Source organism: Salvelinus fontinalis, chromosome 37 (assembly GCF_029448725.1).
Source record: "Salvelinus fontinalis isolate EN_2023a chromosome 37, ASM2944872v1, whole genome shotgun sequence".
Lineage (NCBI taxonomy): Eukaryota > Metazoa > Chordata > Actinopteri > Salmoniformes > Salmonidae > Salvelinus > Salvelinus fontinalis.
In genome coordinates this window covers 12,137,921-12,153,411 of record NC_074701.1, presented here as the reverse complement: position 1 = coordinate 12,153,411, position 15,491 = coordinate 12,137,921, and the positions used below count along the sequence as shown (strand labels likewise).

Genomic DNA, 15,491 nt, shown 5'->3' with positions numbered 1-15,491 from the left:
AAAGGACATCCAGCCAACTTGACAACTGTGGGGAGCATTGGAGTCAACATGGGCCAGCACTCCTGTTCCGATGGACTAAAGGGGTGCAACTCAATATTAGGAAGGTGTTCCTAATGTGTGTACACAGTGTATACGACTATATGGACAGGTGGGAACCTGATCCTAGATAAGCATTCCTACTGTGAGATGCTTTGTGGATAAGGGCCCAGTTACCCCGTCCATATAACCTTATTCGTTATGAACTAAATGAAAAACGTATCCTAAATCTTTACTCCTACTTTGAGAAGCTTTATGAATACAGGCCCGGAACTCTCAAACTCTATGGATGTCCTGGCGTTGCTTCTTCCTCAACACAGCTTGCATGTACCCTCCAGAGATGTAGGCCTACCAAATCCTACAGAGGGGTAACCAGTAACTGCAGACTTCACTTCTGATCTTCTACAAATCTACAGCTGGTATATGTCATGTTCTCCACATATTGGAATCTGTTCCCTGTTCTGGCACAATAGTATCCTATTGGAAGGCGCACAGTCTGGTCCCGCCAGCATTTTCGTCAAGACAAATATGTACTTATCAGGCACGGCAGACAAGACATTTCTTGGGTTTTGAGCTGGCCCTTCTGTGATCCAACGTTGAGTGCCAAGCACTGGAGCGCTTCGAATGCTGATGCAGCTGGGAACTCATTCTAATAATAATCCATTGGATCCAAAGCATTTCCCAGATTCCCAGAGTGTTGGGTATCTACTGCAGTGTGTGCTATCTGTAAACCATTCTGGCTGAGACTGAGATATGCAGATCATAAGTGGTATGGATCGGTATTGACAGACCTGGAAGCACATTTGCACACAGTGCGTGACCTTGGTCTCACACAAAAAAACAATGCTCACGTGAGACGATCCCAGTGTTGAGTTCTCAGATAACCAGAAGTCGTTGCACTACATGCACGCTGCCTATTGATTGTAACCTAAAAAAAAAATAATAATCACACGGCTCTGATGATGTAGGTCAAGATGGCGGAGGGGGAAAAAGAAACATGAATCAGCACAACATGCTTTCATGTTCGCTGTCATGCTTTGAATGCGTAGGCATGGTCGTCTGTCTGAGCATAACGTATGCGGTTTTCTTCAGCCGCCATCTGAGCACACTTTGTATCCCTTTGGATACAAACGAAACTGTCCCCGTGCTAAACTTCCAGCGGCATCCTTGTAATTTCCCACTATTAAGCGGAATAGATTGGAGGGGACATGTTTATCTATAATGATCAGCTCGAGCTCCATTTCCCTGCATCCCAGCTCTGGCTCTGAAGCAGAGGAGAGGTGCAGAGAGCTGATTGGGCCGACGCAAACAGCATCCGAGCTTCACCTGGTAGTCGTGTTAGCAAGCTAGGCTCCGCCATTAGATTATTACCAGCATGCCCTTCCCCGATGATGCTGTACCCCCAGTTCCCATCTCTGTCTGCCAGCCATTTTAAGGCAGATTTTGGGAGTGTGAAAAACAATCTAGCACTTCACTTAGAGGGTGTCGATGTTATCAGTTTAAAAAAAGGGTGAATGTGTGAAAATACACGGTAATTATTTCTGACTCAAAGTACATTTAATACCCAAGAGGGAAATAGCTAGTGATTCTGTTTGTATAGATTTTACTGTCTGACAGAATGAGGTTATGACTGTGTAGTCAGGAATTGTTTTTTGAGGGTTCTCTTTTACAATATCAGTGTTGTAGCTCTGGCCTAATAGACAACCACCAAGTCCATGTCAGTCATCCAAGCCCCAAAACTCTCACGTTCCTCTGTATGCTATTTGACCAACCCAAAGACATATATTTCCAAACATACACAAGCATTTTGTTTCAGAGCAGTCCGAAAGTCATCATCTGTAAAGTTGACCATAAAGTACATGTCGAGACAAAAGTTTTCCCCGGAGTCAAACTTTAAAATCAGGTCACAAGTCTTTTCTGACACGCCTTATCATAACTGTAACGACTTATCGTCCTAACCTTTCTCCAACACTTTCATCCGTGGCCTCTTGTTCTGCGCTCCCTATGAATAAGTCATCAGGGCCTTTGGCTTATTGCTCATCGTTCCACCGCCTCCGTGGCCCTGTAAACCAACTGAAGTGTTTATGGGAGATAAGAGGCGGTGGAGGTTGCACGCCCAATAACGCCTTTTATCATCCTACGTTCTGCAGCGATATACATTAGACGAGAGAGAGAGCCCATACTGAAGATGAATATTTAATTAGAGAAGTTTGTGGACCCAACATCAGAGGCATAATGGGGGGGGGGGGGGGGGGATAAAAACAGCCATTGAAAAGGGCAGCATCTGCGGGATCTCTCGTTGGCCTTGTCTGGCGCTGTGCTGTGTCTGCCGGCGTCGATGGAGAGATAGGAGCCCTGTAACCTCAAAGCAATATCTGTAAAAATCCTTTTTAGAGAAGCATTGTAAAGCTTTTCTGCAACGCTTGAATGCCACAGGTTGTCTAGACTATTTAGAATAGATTTGAAATACATTTGTTCAGTTCATTGATTTTCTTAAGCTTTATCTGTGCAAGTCATGTCTACATTATCGGTTGAATTACTGCCAAAGTCATTAATTTACTCTGCTCGGATTTCCCGTAAGTCTAACACTACCCACGGAGCAGAAAAGGTTTACAAATATATATATTTTTTTAAATGAATGTGCCTTATTGGTCATGGTGACCATACGGAGGAAAACAGATGAAATGACAACAAATCTCGTCGCAATTACTCCAATTTTGAGCAACCAAGCCTTAGTTTACATAGACAATGGTCCTCACCATACTTGGACAAGACAGGCAGACTCCAAAATCCTGAATGTAAAACACCTAGCATAAAACATCCCCTACCTCTAGCCAGACCACGCCGTTCCTCTTGACATCCTATGATACTTAACCTTTGACAATATTCAACAGCAAATTTTAAAAGGTTAGCATCGTAAGGCCATTCTGTTCCTACTCCATAAAAAAATGTTACCTTTCAGACCTCTGAATAGGAAGTAGTTGAAAATGTAATTAGCCAAGCAGACATGTGCCAAAATACTCAGATAATGACTGGCGCTCCTATTCTCAGTCATCTGAATAATCATTGTAAAAAAAAAAAAATGGAATTAATTACTCACTCTCCCAGACTGAGGAAGAGCGATTGTGGCCTCGATTGCATAATTTACCAAACTCCATAATTATCTCCACTCCACAGTGAATATGTAGTAGTCAAGGGGACTCGCATATAGTTCCTGTTTGTCCCTTTGACCGTTCAAAGCGTGATTATCGCCTGTAGAAGACAACATGACCCCCAAAAAAATACATGTTATGAGGGATTAATTGGCTTTGATTTTCACATAATTTTTTACACCTACAGTGTATGGAGTAAATCGTCAAGTAGCCATATGCCCCATATAACAGCCCAATGTTCAAACAAGTTCAGATATAGTATCACAGGTCTAAAACAATACGAAAGACAGTAATAGCCTAGTGGGAACTGGGGGAAAGGGATGAAGCGATCCTCTTCTTCCCTGAATCTCCTATAAACCCTAAATGAACCATTCTGCATCACAAGCAAGCGCCAAAGCACTATTGGTATTTAACAAAGATTAGCTTTAAATTGATGATTAACCTTCCTAATCCTATGTGCACATTGAGAATAGCTCCACTTGTCTCTTGCAAGAGCCACACTAAAGAGCTGCAATATTGTCCGGGGGGAAAATTGAGGCTCAGCGGGCAAATGAGGAAGCAGCGTTATCTGTTAAAATGGCGCTCCGGCGGATAATGAAGACGAATCTCCAGAATGGAGAGTCCTCTCATAACGAATCACAACAGAATCATTTCTCTCTCGCATTGGGGCATCTTTTAATAAAAGATCTACGTCTAATACATCCCATGACAATATCGCGGCCCTTATCTCACCAGGGAGCAGAATTAACATCAGGGAATGAACGCCTGCCATTGCTTACGCCGGCTGTATTAAGGACTAAATCGGACATTAAATGAGCAATTTCTTCATATTTAACTCAGACTGGGGAGGTAATGGTTTAATTTGCCGGGCAATGACTGTCCCCCGTGGATTTGGCTTTGCGTTCAATCCCAGTCTTCTGCCTACCACTGCTACGTTGTGTATACCTGCTCCCTCTCGTATACAATTTACTGGACCACATCCGTGTATACACTTCTGAAAGATCGAATATGGCACGAGCGGTGGGGAGAAAAAGGCATGGCTCAAGGCTAAGACGGCGCTGTCCATACAGACCCAAAGCAACGGACTTGAATCGTTCAGGTCCGCGGAAAGCACCAAGTCAAGGTTCTTTAGACTGTCACTCTGGCAAAAGGGTAGACCGTTTTAAAGCCACACTGAGATACGTCACAGGATGCTTTTCATAACCTGTGCACCTCACTGCTATCAACAGGTATCTCTTTAGATGCCTCTGCCTTGGGCCCATCCTGACCACCTTGTGTGCCCATGACCCTTTTAGCCCTCTGGTACCCAGCCTACTGCTCAAACAATCTCCATACAAGTTGAATTACCCATACATTTTTTTTTTATATACGAGGCCTTTATACAGATTAATTTCCCTATCCCAATGGCACCTTGTCACTGTCACTAACCCATACTGCACCACAATACCGAGTTCAATGGCAGGGCACAAACACTGAACTAAAAGCCATTCATAAGAGCACAGCATGCATGTGGCTTGCCCTGAAGTTGATTGACCTTTTCACCTACATAAACCTCAGTGCTTATAAATAGCAAGTTTCAGTCCAACTCAAATCTTTTGCTCATTACAAATGTCAAATGCCACTCCTGGTGCCATGTGAGAACCAGTAGAGTTGACTGGTTGACATTGACCTTTTGCTATAATTTGTTGTTCTTTTAAAATGACTTTATTAAGTGCCAACAAAACCCCCTAAAACTTTTGATAAAAGCCCCTGCTGAATTACAAAGCTACCTCCCGATTTCATTTAAGAAATGAGTGACAACAGCTTGATCTTCACCTAACAGTTGCTATGACTACACCTCACACATGCATAATATGTGCATAAAGTGGCCCCTAAACGGTATCCCTCCTAAATCACCTTGTCAAGGCGCCCAGACAAATGAATGCCCTTATCCTAAAATACATTTTAGAAAAGCCTCTGTGCTGAGCCTCAGTCAATTAAACATATTTAAATTAAAATCACTTCCCGTAAATTATTTCTTAAAATATTCCGAGGCCAAGAGAGTCAGAATATTGGCATACTTTATAAACATGAGAAGAAGAAAATATTTACAAATTAACTTACTACATCCATCACAAGGGTAACGTATGTCTGGTGTCTACTCTGTAACACACACACTTCATGAACACATAATGTTGACACATAAGACCTGAACTCTGCCGAAATCCAAACAACCCCCCCCCCCCCCCCCTCACCACACCTCTAAAAACCAGATCTCTGTGGCAGAAATGACATGGCACGGCTGCAACATGAAAAAGCCTGTATGCTACACAATACCCAATAATGAGGGATCTGCTTGACATGTACCTACTCATCTGACAGAGGAGATAGGGAGGGAACAAAAGGTAATGAATAAATTAGCTGCCAGTCATCAACAAGGGGAATGATACATCTACTTCATAACACATGGAAATTATGGCGTCTGCCGATCTCAGAATCCCAGATGAAAAAAATTACCCATAAAATACATTCTGAATTAGATGTCAGAGCCTCTTCCCCATCTACTGCGCCCTCACCCACTCCCTCTATCCCTTTATCCCATTATTCCAAAAAGACAGCAAATTGAGCAGAACAAAGCCCATCGTCTGGTAGCAAGGATTGTAGAATGCATCTAGGAAACCTCATCAAAATCCATGTGAGTTTAATAAGGCTTTCCTCAGGCAAGAATTCAGACTCTGGGCTTTTGATGCAACAGCATCGCGGCTCCCGAGCAACAAGAGACGAAAGACGGCGACAGTATCAATACTGCTTTTTCACGTGGTGTTTCCTGGTTACTGGTGCGAAGGCAGGCGAGCCGGCAGAGTGGGATCAGGCAAAGTGTGATCAGCCAGAGAGATAGATACAGTCTAAGTAGCAATACGCTCCACGCAACCCTGCCGTACTCATGAATAATGGAATTCTGTACAAATATGCAAATCTGGGCATTAGCCTAGTTATACCCCTGTACTGTTACTTACAGTGACTTATCTATTATTCATGAGCCCCCTATTGGAAAGACGGTCCGACAGCTAACTTCACGGTCTCCACAGTCACTAGCTAACTCGCGTCACAAAAAAGGCGCAGAATAGCAGGGGAAGTGGCTACATGCTACGGCTACGGGGCACTAGATCGCCGAAGACGTAAACAATTAGCATTGGATTCCACCACCACACTAAATTGCCATGCTACTTAAGATAAACAATTGCATAGATAGGCTTCCAAATCCTATAAGATAGCGGGAATGAGCATGAAGCTGTCGCCAATCCCCTGATTCCTCTCAAAGGCTGATACGAAGTGTTGATCAGTAATAAGTACGCAGGGGATGGAAATGAAGGTTCTACAGGCAGGCAGAAAATAGGCCACTGTTCTGTATAACATTGCCATCGTGATGTAAGCCTATGATGAACACTCCCTGTTGAATATAGTCCTACAATGATATGGTAGTCATCAACAAGGACCCACCAGTAGCACAGGTTGTTACTGGGTCCATGAGAGGTTGAAATCACAGGCCACGTGAGGCTACTGCCACGTTCAGCACAGGCCAGAAGCACAATGAATGAGTCACCACGGTTCTACGATGAGCAACCTAATCATTAGCTTCAATCAAAGTCAATTGTTGAGGACATATGACTGTTCAGATTTGAAAGAGAACCTGACATACAATACCTGTCCTCTCACCATGGCAACAGAACAGGCCACACCCCAGCCTCATATCCCTCCAGCATTCAAATATCCCTAAATAGCCAAATCAGGAAGATAGGCCTGCTTTTAACTGGAGAATATTAACTCCAGATTTTAGGGTTTGGAGATTGACTCTGGCACACATTACTGTTGAAAACACTGTTGATTTCATGATAGATACTCCACTTCCTGAGGGAGAATACCAAACATTTTCTCCCATACATTTTTTGGGGAATACATTTACATGTTTAAAAAAGAAACTGTGCCATTCCTTCCACTAGTACAGTTATTATTTTAATTCAGCAAACACAACCTCATTTAATATTAATACCAATCGTGTGTTGTCTTTTATTGGTGTTGAAGAAAACTTGAAAAATATCCTTTAGATCCAGTGAAATTGAATACAGTAACATGGAATACATCAAATGAAACCCGGGGGTTAATTTTTGTACACCAGAGATGCTTTCACTCACAATCTCCCCCTCTTTCTCTGCAGTGCTGGATATTTGGTAGGAGTACCTTCTCCACTGCCTTATTTTGCCATTGCTTGCTTCTGCATTAGTCAAGTCTCTGTAGACTGCATTTGGCCAAACGTGTGTTAATGTGACATCCTGACACTGTGGGATTTAGAATGTCCCTCATGTGTTGGTAGGCCGGATCACACTAACATCCTGTTTTTAATAACTGAATTCCAAATAGACCCTAGCCCATCCCCTAGGCACTCCTGTAGATCTAAAAGAATTGGATAGGTGTAAGCAACAAGAGTGCCTAGGGGTCCATTTGGAATTCAGCATCTGAATCAGTCACCCTCCAGCTATTCTCCATATTAACCCATCCCCAATTCCCTTTGCTCTCTGCTCACCCCTGCATGCCCCGTCCTTGGCTACTATAGAAAAAAAAGAAAGCAAACAAACGTGACAATGATTCTGCTGCAGACAAACAATGAGCCATTCATGGTAATCAGTGAAGTACGAAAATAACGAGCTGAGCCCTACCCGCCACCCTGAGCGGTTGTCCATGAGGCAAAGCCTTGTCTTCTCAGACCTGCTGAAGTTCAGTGTGCTACTAACAACCCGCTCGCAATGGTTCCATCACAATACCTTGTAGGTTATGCTTCAGCCACAAGCTAGGACTGTTCTTGCAATGGACAGTGTCTTCTTTAGTCTAACCAGCGATCTAAACGTTATTAGGCATGGTGGAATTACTGACAAGGCATGCACGGCACATAGTTTGGGTCCCGGACCTCCAGGGAACCCCAATTGATTTTGTTATTCCCGCGCTCACTCAGATATCATATCAACATGGCATAAGTCATGGCAAAAATGTGAAAGATTGCAGGAAATTAGCTTAAAAAACATAGATGCATCTCCACCCCATGGCAAAACGAGTAGAATTGCATGAGACTAGTTAGAAAATTGCTAAAAAAATCTTCTGCGCCTTCTACAGCCGCAAGTGTAGAATTGCAGCAAACTTGCTTTAAAAACACCAACATTTTCTCTACGCCCAATGGCAAAATGTGTAGAATAGTAGGAATTGGACTCAAACTAAAAATAATTATCGCTGCCATCAAAGGGGGGGGGGCACAAAAATGTTTTCGCTAAGAGCCCCCCAAAAGGCTAGGGCCGGCCCTTCACACAGGACTGGATGCCAGATATGATTAATCTGGCTGATGTGTTTAATCTTAAACAGAAGACTTTAAAAAAAAGAAAGGTATTTTACCTTTCCAAAATCAAGCTGCATTCATTAGTCTACACCACCCACACTATTCTAATTACAGGCGGATGAGACAACCCATGGCAATAATGAACAAGCTTAGCCCTGTAATACGTGATATAGGAAGCTCCTGGCTCATCTTAAAGGAAAACTCGACACAAACTATATGTTGGTTTACAGTCACTAAACGTTTTGCGTGTCAGCGGAATAACTGAGGGAGTGCAATCTCTCATTGAAGCCCCCTTAACCAACCACCTAGAGAAAAATGATGATAATGTCCCCCAAGTCCCAATATTCATGAACTGAAATAGACAGCAGGAACGGTGCTCTCACACAGGGTAATAAAGGTGATGGAAAGATCACACCACCGTCGTAAAACGCAGCACACATCTGCACAGGTACACTCAATGCCCTTCTGAACACACAGCCCATTGTTCTCGTGAAATCCATTCCTAGCTGGTACGACTCTCTCACCCCAGTTTCATCAATCACCAAGGCTTACATATTATGTTAAAATAGAGGAACTGTGGACGCTACTGGCCCAGCAACAGATGCACTGTTACGGAGTGTCGGCTAGCCTAGCACAATCCTTTAACATCCATGGCCATTGTATGTTATGTTCAGAGTAAAACTGGCTCCGGCAGCCAAAACACCCAAATACTCCACCTCAACGCGAATCAATTTCTCAATTGTGACATGGTTCTAGAAACATAAAGCTCTCTTACTTTCATAACACATCAGAATCATCTTAGAAGTTTGTAACAGAATTATCGACAGCGAGAATGAATGGTGCTAGTCAAGGAACTATTGAGGCCTGGACAAATATATTTGACTCTGAAGAATAAGCTCAGCTGAAGCACAACGCGTACAAATAAAACAATCTATACAGCACCAGTCTAAAGTCTGGACTCACCTACTCCATCCGGAGTTATTCTTTCTTATTTACATTGCAGAATAATAGTGAAGACGTCAAAATGATAAAGTAACACATATGGAATCATGTTGTAACCCCCCCCCCCCCCCAAAAGAAGTGTTAAACAAATCAAAATATATTTTAGATTCTCCAAAGTAGCCACCCTTTGCCTTGATGACAGCTTTGCACACTCTTGGCATTCTCTCAACCAGCTTCATGAGGAAAGCTTTTCCATCAGTCTTGAAGGAGTTCCCACATACGCTGAGCACTTGTTGGCTGCTTTTCCTTCACATTGCAGTCCAACTCATCCCAAACCATCGCAATTGGGTTGAGGTCGGGTGATTGTGGAGGACAGGTCATCTGAGGCATCACTCTCCTTCTTAGTCAAATAGCCCTTACACAGCCTGGAGGTGTGTTTTGGGTCATTGTCCTGTTGAAAAACAAAATGATAGTGGGACTAAGCACAAACCAGATGAGACGGCGTATCACTGCAGAATGCAGTGGTAGCCATGCTGGTTAAGTGTGCCTTGAATTGTAAATAAAAATAACAGACAGTGTCACCAGCAAAGCACCCCCACACCATCACACATTCACGGTGGGAACCACACATGCAGAAATCTTCCGTTCACCTACTCTGCGTCTCACAAAGACATGGTGGTTGGAACCAAAAATCGCAGATTTCCACCGGTCTAATGTCCATTGCTCTTGTTTCTTGGCCCAAGCAAGTCTCTTCTTATTATTGGTGTCCTTTAGTAGAGGTTTTCATGCAGCAATTTGACCATGAAGGCCTGATTCATGCAGTCTCCTCTGAACAGTTGATGTTGAGATATGTCTGTTACTTGAACTCTGAAGCATTTATTTGGGCTGCAATTTCTGAGGCTGGTAACTAATGAACTTATCCTCTGCAGCAGAGGTAACTCTGGGTCTTCCTTTCCTGTGGCGGTCCTCATGAGAGCCAGTTTCATCATAGCGCTTGATGGTTTTTATAACTGCATTTCAAACTTGAAATTTTCCGTATTGAAGGACCTTCATGTCTTAAAGTAATGATGGACTGTCATTTTGCTTTGCTTTGCTTATTTGAGCTGTTCTTGCCATAACATGGACTTGGCCTTTTAACAAATAGGGCTATCTTCTGTATACCACAGTTGCTTTGTCACAACACAACCGATTGGCTCAAACGCATTAAGGAAAGACATTTCACAAATGAACTTTTAACAAGGAAAACCTGTTAATTGAAATGTATTCCAGGTGACTACCTCAAGAAGTTGGTTGAGAGAATGCCAAGTGTGCAAAACTGTCATCAAGGCAAAGGGTGGCTACTTTGAAGAATCTCAAACATAAAATATATTTTGATTTGTTTAACACTTTTTTGGTTACTACATGATTCCATGTGTGTTATTTCATAGTTTTGATGTCTTCACTATTACTCTACAATGTAGAAAAATAATAAAAATAAAGAAAAACCCAGGGGATGAATAGGTGTCCAAACTTTTGACTGGTACTGTATATACAAACAATATATCTTTCACACGCACATCCAAAAGTATGTGGACAACGCTTCAAATGCTTGGATTCGGCTATTTCAGCCGCACCCGTTGTTGACAGGTGTATAAAATCGAGGACACCGCCATGCAATCTCCATAGACAAACATCACCACTAGAATGACCTATACATAAGATTTCAGTGACTTTCAACATGGCACCGTCATAGGATGCCACCTTTCCAACAAGTCCGTTTGTCAAATTTCTACCCTGCTAGAGCTGCCCCGGCCAACTGTAAGTGCTGTTATAGTGAAGTGGAAACTTATAGGAGCAACAATGGCTCAGCCGTGAAGTGGTAGGCTACACAAGCTCACAGAACGGGACCGCCAAGGGCTGAAGCATTAAAAAAAATAGTCTGTTCTCGGTTGCAACACTCACTACCGAGTTTGAAATTGCCTCTGGAAGCAACATCAGCACAAGAACTGCTTTAGAAAATGGGTTTCCATGGCCGAGCAGCCGCACACAAGCTTAAGATCACCATGCACAATGCCAAGTGTTGGCTGGAGTGGTGTAAAGCTCGCCACCATTGGACTCTTGAGCAGAGGAAACGCGTTCTCTGGAGTGACCAATCACGCTTCATCATCTGGCAGTTGGAAGGACGAATCTGGGTTTGGCGGATGCCAGGAGAACGCTACCTGCCTCAATGTATAGTGCCAACTGTGAAGTTTGGTGGAGGAGGAATAATGGTCTGGGGCTGTTTTTCATGGTTCTGGCTAGCCCCCTTAACGGCAGGTAGCCTAGTGGTTAGAGCGTTGGGCCAGTAACCGAAAGGTTGCTGGATCAAATCCCCGAGCTGACAAGGTAAATATCTGTCGTTCTGACCGAGCAAGGCAGTTAGGCACTGTTCCCTGGGCGCCGTGGATGTCGATTATGGCAGCCCTCCGCACCTCTGATTCAGAGGGGCTGGGATAAATGCGTAAGACACATTTCAGGTGTACAACTGACTAGGTATCCCCACAGACGATTCTGTGCTTCCAACTTTGTGGAAACAGTTTCATATTTCAGCAGGACAATGCCTCCATGCACAAGCAAGATCCATACAGAATTGGTTTGTCAAGATCGGTGTGGAAGAACTTGACTGGCCTGCACATAGCCCTGACCTTAACCCCATCAAACACCTTTGGGATGAATTGGAACGCCTACTGTGAGCCAGGCCTAATTGCCCAATATCAATGCCGACCTCACGAATGCTCGTGGCTGAATGGAAGCAAATCCATACCGCAATGTTCTAACATCTGGTGGAAAGCCTTCCCAGAAGAGTGGAGGCTGTTATCGCAGCAAAGGTGAGAAAAACTCGATATTAAAGCACATGATTTTGGAATGAGATGTTCCACATACTTCTGGCCATGTAGTGTAAATATATACATACAACAAAAATATAAAACACAATGTGTGAAAGTGCTGGTCCCATGTTTCATGAGCTGAAATAACAGATTGCAGTAATGTTACTTGTGTACAAAAAACTAATTGGTGAAATGTTGTGCACAAATTTGTTTACATCCCTGTTAGTGAACATTCTATTTCTTTTCAAGATAATCCATCGACCTGACAGGTATGGCATATCAAGAAGCTGATTAAACAGCACGATTATTACACAGGTGCACCTTATGCTGGGGACAGTAAAAGGCCACTCTAAAATGTGCAGTTTTGTCACAACACAATGCCAACGATGTCTCAAGTTGAGGGAGAAAGCAATTGGCATGCTGACTGCAGGGATGTCCACCAGAGCTGTTGCCAGAGAATTGAATGTTAATTTCTCTACCATCTGCCACCTCCAATGTCATTTCAGATTATTTGGCAGTACATCCAACAGGGCTCACAACCGTAGACCACGTGTAACCACACTAGCCCAGGACCTCCACATCTGGCTTCTTCACCTGCAGGATTGTCAGAGACCAGCCAACCGGACAGCTGATGAAACTGTGGGTTTGCACAATCGAAGAATTTTTGCACAAACTGTCAGAAACCTTCTCAGGGAAGCTCATCTGCATGCTCGTCGTCCTCAACAGGGTCCTGACCTGAATGCAGGTCGGTGTCGTAACCGACTTCAGTTGGCAAATGCTCACCTTCGATGGCCACTGGCACGCTGGAGAAGTGTGCTCTTCACAGATGAAACCCGGTTTCAACTGTACTGGGCAGATCACCAGGATGGAAGCTGAAAATGTCCCAGTTCTTCTATGGCCTGCATACTCACCAGACACGTCACCCATTGAACATGTTTGGGATGCTCTGGATCGAAGTGTACGACACTGTTTTCTAGTTCCTGCCAATATCCAGCAACTTCGCACAGCCATTGAAGAGGAGTGGAGCAACATTCTACAGGTCACAATCAACAGCCTGATCAACTCTACGCGAAGCAGATGTGTCGCGCTGCATGAGGCAAATTGTGGTCACGCCAGATACTGACTGGTTCTGATCGACGCCCCTACCGTTTTTTTTGTTTTTAAAGGTATCTGTGACCAACAGATGGATATTTGTATTCCCAGGCACGTGAAATCCATAGATGTGGGTCTAATACATGATTATTATTATTATTATTTATGTATTATTATTATATTACATATTAAATGCATTTCAATTGACTGACGTTCTTATATTAACTGTAACTCAGTAAAAAACGATTTTCCAAATGCAAAATATACACTCAATGTGCACTGTTTTAACACAGTTGCATCCAACAGTATATTTCTGTTACAACAGAGCTATATAGCTAATTAGAACAGCAGGGCGCCTCTCTTTTCCAAGCCATAGTCATGTTACCTTTTGTTTTTAGAAAATTATTTCTCAATGATATGAAAGTAAAGTTCCAAAGGTTTTCTAAACTGTAATGCAAGCTATGATTATTGTGCAGACAGAGCGTTGGGACTGCTGTAGGCTACACATTGGCTGTGCCCTCAGCAATGCTTCAATTGAGAACCCAATAATAGGCTTTTTGGGGTGGAGAGCTGCTGCTGCCCGGGAACGACGACTTGATTTATGCAATTAAACCGCAATCGTTTGGAATGCTCGATTGCTGCCACAGACATGGCCATTTACCACTTAATGCCCAATTATCAGTGTGGTTTACAGCAGCATCAACGTAAAAACGGATTTGGGGTCTTACAAGTTTAACTCCGTTGTTTTTTATAACGCAAATGATCTAAAAGGCCTCAGTTTATGTCAAAATGTATTTAATGCAACCACCCTTATCTTATCTAGGAAGCCAATGCCCACTACCAAGTATTAAAGTTACACTGTATCCTATGTGCACGACTAGATACGTTTAAATACAATAGCCTAGATAAAAAAATATATATAGTTCATGCGCATGAATAATGTAGGGAAGGATAGTACTTTAATATTCATATAGAATGGATGTTAATATAGAATATTAGGTTTGTAAACAGGTTATCTACGATAGAAGATCAACATTTATCTGGTTTGAAAATACTGTAGGTAATGGATCGAATGTCACACGAATTTTCCAACGAGGAATGATGGTAGATTACAAGAATATGACTACACATTTCCCAACTAACTCGGAAATACATTGAGCTGGAACTACTCATGACTTATCCAAAAACAAGAAGGAATTCTATTTCAGAACGCAATCACAGATCATTCAACCTGCGTCCCAATTCCCGTCGCAAATGAAGAGAGAGATATTAGACTGGAGGGAACGAAAAAGTAGACTACCCTAGACCTAGGAGACAAAATCTAGTTACCTTGCATGAGGTCGGCGACAGTGATGGAATCTCCGGGAGTCATCGGTCTGGCTTGAGTTCAGTCACAGATGAACCAACGGATTGCACTTTTACACCAGCAGCTGACTACAAGAGCCTAAAACGGTCGTCCTTTCTCTCTCACTGAAATACACTCGGAGCATCAGCCACTCTCATCACTAATTAATTCGAAGGAAGACATTAGGGAAACTGAGCCCCGGTTTTTTCAGACCTTGTTTTGACTCCATCCCTCGAAACAGACATGCACACCCCACTCTATCCGAACGTAGTGAGATTTGTGCGGAGCGCTGCCTTGCGTAGCACTGTGGGAGGAGTCGTGTAAGGTGACCAGGTAAATTGCTGCGGTACTAATTCAAAGGTGCTATTTTTTTAATATTTCATAAATGAACCATTTAGTTTACTATTAGGAGCGCTTAATGTGAACTCATATTATTGTAGGCTACTTAATTATGGGCATCTACAGATTTTAGCTACGTTTCGCACTTCCAATTCAAGTGAATATGCATATTCCAAATTGTATACACCGCAGGTTAGTATGCCGGGAGCATCACTGATCGAATTGCATCTCTGATAAACAAAATGTGATTCCGAGAACAATTTTGAATGACTCGTCAAGCATACATTAAGTGCTGAGATGTTGAGGAAATGATCAATCCCTTCTCAGTTGATAGTGAACATGTCTCCTTTGAAAACATCTGTAAACTCTTTCAATAG

General features: G+C 42.9%; 1 protein-coding gene and 1 long non-coding RNA gene across 2 annotated transcripts in view; one reads left to right on the top strand and one right to left on the bottom strand.

The window, feature by feature from the left end:
• Positions 1–14,850, bottom strand: part of LOC129836153 (heparan sulfate glucosamine 3-O-sulfotransferase 1-like) — a 31,805-nt gene extending 16,955 nt beyond the window's left edge. Inside the window, exon 1 of the mRNA XM_055901992.1 lies at positions 14,760–14,850. The gene's annotated coding sequence lies outside the window, so the exon portion shown is untranslated. The remainder of the gene's footprint in view (positions 1–14,759) is intronic.
• Positions 14,851–15,019: 169 nt separating this feature from the next.
• The window catches only part of LOC129836155 (uncharacterized), a 209,314-nt gene continuing 208,842 nt past the window's right edge, over positions 15,020–15,491 (top strand). The window contains exon 1 of the long non-coding RNA XR_008756610.1: positions 15,020–15,108. This is a non-coding gene — a long non-coding RNA (uncharacterized LOC129836155). The remainder of the gene's footprint in view (positions 15,109–15,491) is intronic.